We start from the raw sequence: 6,298 nt of genomic DNA on the forward strand, positions 1-6,298 counted from the left end.
AGTGAGCGATGCGTCCGCGTGGACAGCTGCTATACAATAATACATTTACATGTTTTCGTCAAGTATGAAGTGCAGTGAAAAGTGAATGTGGTGTCAATTGTTTATAGCAACGATAATTGCGGCGATAAAGGTAATGATTCTTTCGATATTAAATATATGTTCAGTGATATATTGTCGAATTGAAGCTAGAGTTACAAAAATTTTAATGATGTTTAAAAGTTGAAGATAAAAGTTGTAAAACAATTGCTCAAAGCACATTCATACTTGTAAAAACTATGTACATTGAAAAAAAAAAAAATAAAAATTGGCATGATTGTATTTATGCGTACAAATAAATGTAACTATTCTATCAGTATTTTCTTATGACGTTGTCACGTTCAACTATCGTCAGTAAACCGACTTTACAGACAACCGATTTTTTTTATTTTTCAACATAATCCCCTTTTAGAAAGATACACTTCTCCCAACGTTCCTGCCATTTAATTTTTTTCCTGCGAGTCATTTTCTTATGTTAGGGAACAAGAATAAGTCGCCGGGAGCCAGATCGGGCGAGTATGGGGGATGCGGCAGTAATTCATGCAGTTTGGCAACAACAGCTTGTTTTCTGGTGTGTAATGGTGAATCCAGGTTTCATTAACGGTGACAACTAGACGCAAAAAGTTAACAGCTGCATCCGCTGGTTGTCCACCATGAGCAACCGCGGCACCCATCGGGCCGACAATTTTTTCATCGTCAACTTATCATGTAAAATAGAAATTGCCATTCCGGTCCACACACCTACGGCATTTGCTACTCCGCGCTTTTTCGTTCGTCGATAAGCGAGCATCATGTCGTGAACTTTTTCAATGATTTCCTCGGTAACCACGTTTGCCGGGCATTCTGATCACTCCTCATCAAAAACGGATGTTCGCCCACGTTTAAATTTGTTGAAGCAGTATCTAACTGTGGTCATAGATGGCGAAGTGTCCCCATAAACAGCATGCAACGTTGCATTTATCTTCTCGCATTTATGCCTATCCAAAAACAAAAAGCTAATTACCAAATGATGCTGCTCTTTTTCCTTCTCAGGCGAAAATCACGAAACACGTCTCACTCGAATGCCTGCTAAATCCAAACTAACCCTATCAATCAGTCTGAAATTTGTTTTGGCGACATTTGATAGACGGAAGCACATGATGATAAAACCAACATTCCTCAGGAACGTCCTTTATCTTCAAAAACGGGTACTTATTGAACCGCCCTCGTATGTAGGTACTACATAGACACGCAGTTCACTGCATGTCTCCTACAGTTTATATAAACAATTTACGATTAGTGATGTTTAATTAAATTGACCTGTAAGTTGCGTATTCAAAACCTGATCGAAATACTGGGAAACAAATAAATGGTGGGAAGAAACACTATTTAATAGTTACAAAAAAAATGGATAGCAAAGTTAAGTAGTTAAGTGGAGTACCTAATACGAAATTAGAGTTTTGGCAAACGTGAATACAATGAGAGTTGAACAAAAATGCTCCAATCGCAACTGGTTAACTGGTTGTTGTTCAACCGAGAGTTAGTAAGTCGGCAGTAGTTAGTGTCAAAAACCATCAGGAGCCTCCGGCATATGATTTAATTAAAACCCGGGCAAAAGGGACGTAAACCTTCTTTAGTTTACCCTGTCTTCATTATTTATAAACGCTTTATGTTTGTATAGTAGAAATTGTTAACAGCATAGGTACATGAGTTTCATTTTTCTTTCATATTTCGAATTTTAATTATTCATCTTAATCAAGAATTGTATTTTGACTGAAATAATATGAATCTGACTTAAGCGACTTTCATATATATCTAATATTATATATAAAAGAAATTATGGGTGCTGTCAGCAAAGTTGTATCACGTAGTTAGTATCAGCAATTTCTTATGCTGAAGTGTACGATGTGTTACATACCTCATCATCATCATAGGGTCGTCAGTCCTAAGACTGGTTGGACACGTACCTCCACTCTTTCCTATCCTGAGCTAAACTTCGCATTTCCCTAAAACTAGAACAGCCCACATCCTTAACTATTTGCGAAGAGTAATCTAATCTAGGTCTACCTCTACCCCTCCTAACTCCTGTTTCTGCCTCTAATATGTCTCTGACTAGACCTTCATGCCTGAGAAGGTGTCCTACCAACCTATCTCGCCTATTTTTTATTGACTTCCATAGAGTCCTCTGTTCTCCTATTCTTTCCAATACCTCTTCATTTCTAACCTTTTCTACCCACGATATCCTCATCATCCGCCTATAACACCACATTTCGAACGCTTCTAACCTTTTCTTTTCCGCCGCTCCCACTGTCCATGTTTCGCACCCGTACAACGCCGTGCTCCAAACATACACCTTTAACAACCTTTTTCGAATTTCTAAATTAACCGTTCGCGAGCATAGAAGTGACTTCTTTTTATTAAAGGCGACACGACCCTGCGCTATCCTCTGCTTTATATCCCTACTACTCCTTCCATCCTGACTTATCTGACTTCCTAGGTATCTAAAATCAGCCACTTCTTCTAATTTTTCGTCTCCTATCTTTATATTCGCTCTTTCCCTACTTTTTCTTCCCTTGCATACCAGTATTTTAGTTTTACTTTTATTTATTTTCATACAGTACTGATCTGTCAGTACCGCTTCCATTTTATTTAAAGCTATCTCTAGGTCCTCCTTGCTAGATGCTAATACTGCTATATCATCTGCAAATCTAAGCATACTAATCTTTTGCCCTTGCACATCTATCCCTACAGTTGTACTGTCTTTAATGATGTTGATGGCGTCTTTGATGTATAGATTAAAAAGTAGCGGTGACAGTGTGCATCCCTGTCTGACTCCCTTCCTAATATTTATTTCTCTACGTTGCATCGCTAGCTCTATAACTGCCTATTACATACCTATCTACAAACAATTCCTTTAAATTTAATTTTTCAAATAATGGTGCTAACAGTTTTGAGCTCACAGTGACTGATAGGGGGGAAGAACTAGTTTATTATAATAATCCTTTATGCCGCAAATGTAATAGATGATATAATTGTGTATTAACGAAGTAGAGGTAGTATATCACCATCTAGTGGGTGTTTGCCGCTACTAAAGTATTTCACTAACTGCTGATGAGATCCATTAAGATTGAAATCGCGATCCTCGTCTGACGGTTTCAATAAATCTCTAACTTTAAATTTAAACTTTCTTGTCTAATGTTTGTGAGAGGCCGTATTAGTTTCTTAACTATATTAAATTCGCCCCCTCCCTACCCGTGCCGTGTTCTTAACCACCGCGAAACTTTCCAGACTTCTTTATTGACATTATATATTCAATTATTTTTTAATAAATATCTTAACTGATATAAAGTAGCATTTTGACTAACAAACCATTACAAAAACATTCTAAATACTTTGTTTCGGATGTTACCTTTTTCGGGGTTAAAATCTTGTACACCGATTTACACTAATGAGGAGTCGTTTAAAAATGAATTTACTAAAGTGAGTAAAGTCTTCATTTAAATTCTGTTCAATTTTTCTCGTAAGCAAACACCCTAACTCAGAATAGTCGTATTTAAGCGTAAATAATAGGCTTTTCGAAACTTAAGTCCTGGCAATTACGAGAACCGGGAAAATTACTTCTTTTTTACGTCTATTTTAGTATGAGGTGAAACGGGCTCGGTAATAGGCGTGAACACTATGCTAAGCGAAATTAATTTATGCTAATTGCTTTGCTTCTTTTCGTGCTAAAGGTGAAAAGAAAAAAACAGATTGCTTATTATTTTGCAAAATTATACAAAAGGTTTTTTATTACTGTAGTCGAAAAGGCTTTTTATTAAAGAAAAAGTACTTATATATTAATATTAATTTAAAGGTTCCAATTTATCCGATCACTTGTACTAATTGAATTTTTTCTCTGATCACAAACTAGGCACACAATGGCGTTCATTTATAAAATTACTAGAGGTAGTTAAGAATCTCATGGACCTTGACCTCTTCTCGTTCGTTTATTTCTACAATTGTGCGTATTGAACGCATCTGTCGTCACAATTTACAGTTTATTTAAGGTTTATGAGACTTTAAAGTAGCCCTATATCAACGGTTATTTGTGTAGTGTCTACTGTATCATATTAGTGGGCAAAGTACGCGTCCCTCTTTACACTTCGGCACCTCAAAAGAAAAACAAGAGCTCTTATTGGATTACTTCGTCGTTCGTTTGTCTGCCTATCTGTGAAAACTCTTTTTCTCAGGAACGCGTTGAGGTATCAAATTGAAATTAATATCAAATATTTAGATCTCTAATTCCTTGGAGCTGTAAAAAAATGAAGCTTCTAAGTTAACGCAATCAAAAGATACGGTGGTTTATGCCGCCTGTTTTGACACTTGCAAGGGAATAAAAACTTAAGGAATACTTCCCGTTGACCTCTAATAGTAGAAAGTTTGACAAGAAACAATGTCTTACAGCACTAGTAAAAGGAAAAATCTGAAAACCGTAAATTTGTAGTTTCCCCACAAAAAAGTAATTCTTTAATTACGTTTCGGGGAGTGTTTTTGGGGGGAAACTTAAAACATACCTGAAAGAAGCGTGAAAAATCTTCGAGACTGAATTTCCGTGATGGATAAAAAAAAACTTTTGGATGTTTCATTCCTACCAGCCAGTAATGATGGAGCGCGGGCAGTTCCTCCAGACTATGCGGGAAGGTAGGGCGGAAGACCCTCTTCAGCGTCTTTTCAGGAATCGTGGGAATGTATGGGTGATGGTTAGGGTGAGAAAGATGAGACGTGCGAAATGAAGACAAAAAGGAATGAAAGATTATTTGTGGAATATTACTGCTCCAGCATTTACCTAAGTGATCCAAGGAAACTTGGACCAAGCCAGACGGGCACGGAATCAAACACGCGTCTTCCCTCTCAATGGTCTAAACCCCTAGACCATGCCGTTCGGTGACTCAATAGGGATTATTTTGTATTGATATTAGGAAAATGGAAACCTCTCGATGCGTGAATCCGATTCGCTCTTGACAAGGTTTTTTATAGTTGTTTGTAATTTGAGGTGAGTCTCTTCTAGTTTACTTATACTTACCATGCACCACAGCCCTTTTTATAATCCCGAGATAAAAATGTTCAGTCTTTCATAGTCTCTGAAAGCGAGACTCGAATCTTTGTCTCTCATCGAGTCGCTCTGGTGTCGCCGAGAGAGACTGTCAAAAAAACTGTTTTGGCGTCTCTGAACGAGAGACTCGAGTCGCTTATAGAGAGATCATCATTTCGTATCCAGTCTCTGAACGAGAGACTCGAATCTCTTAATAAGTGGTGTCTCGATAGACATGGTTAAAATTATCAACATATTTCAGAGATCCCAATCTTCCTACGAGAGACTCAAGCCTCTCAGTTTTTCAGTTTTAAGAGAGACTCGAATCTCTGAATTAACAATTTTATCGTTCGAGCCTCTCATAGATACAGGGACTGTGAGAGATCCATAAAAACACCTGGACAATAACTGAGATACTGTGAAAGACTGTGAAAAACGCTCTCAGAGACGCTGAAAGACTCTGAAAGACTCTGGAGACTGGAGAGAGACTTTTTGTCTACTGATTGCCGAATGTTTATTCTTCATTTTGTTTGTTTTCAATTTGATCTTTCTTCTTACATATCATATGCTATTTGGGGATCTCTTACGATTTATTCGAATTTAAAAATCACTGAAATGCAGACTCATAATCTACGTTTTTCTACGTTGAAACAATACATAACTTTACGAACATAGGAACTCGGCATCGTTATTAAATTCAACTTTGTTCTAGTTTCGCGGTTTCTTAATTAGCTCTGGGTTTCCTAATATAACGGTAGCACGCATTTGACAAATACGAGCACTAATATTGTTTTACAGGGAAATATTAAATTCCATTCTAGGTGAGGAAGTCGGATTAACAATCCCTTTAATAATAACCTGATGGAAATACGTCATTCTGTGTTTTCTTTTATAAATATATATTTACAATGCATTACATATACATCTAATTCTACCTCGAAGTATTATCTAATTATTTTATGTAAATTACTAACATAAAACCAATTAAATATAACCCTAAGAAATCTTTGATTAAACCGGTAGCTCCTAAGTTTATATTAAAATAGCTTAGGTTAATTAATTTAAAAGAAACGCTACATGAAGAATCCACCTAGAAATACTAGTTTATTCAAGATTTTTGTGACATTTCACATCTTTAGAAAAAAAAATTGATTATTTAAAAGTATATAAGTATAAATAGATAAAAGAAGGTAGGAGACGAAAGATTAGAAG

General features: G+C 36.5%; 1 protein-coding gene across 1 annotated transcript in view; it reads right to left on the reverse strand.

Annotated features, from left to right (window-relative positions):
- LOC108738703 (nephrin-like) overlaps positions 1–6,298 on the reverse strand; it is a 335,427-nt gene that overhangs the window by 179,950 nt on the left and 149,179 nt on the right. The gene's annotated exons all lie outside the window — the stretch shown is intronic.

The sequence above is a fragment of the Agrilus planipennis genome, unplaced genomic scaffold, assembly GCF_000699045.2.
Source record: "Agrilus planipennis isolate EAB-ADULT unplaced genomic scaffold, Apla_2.0 scaffold36, whole genome shotgun sequence".
Classification (NCBI taxonomy): domain Eukaryota; kingdom Metazoa; phylum Arthropoda; class Insecta; order Coleoptera; family Buprestidae; genus Agrilus; species Agrilus planipennis.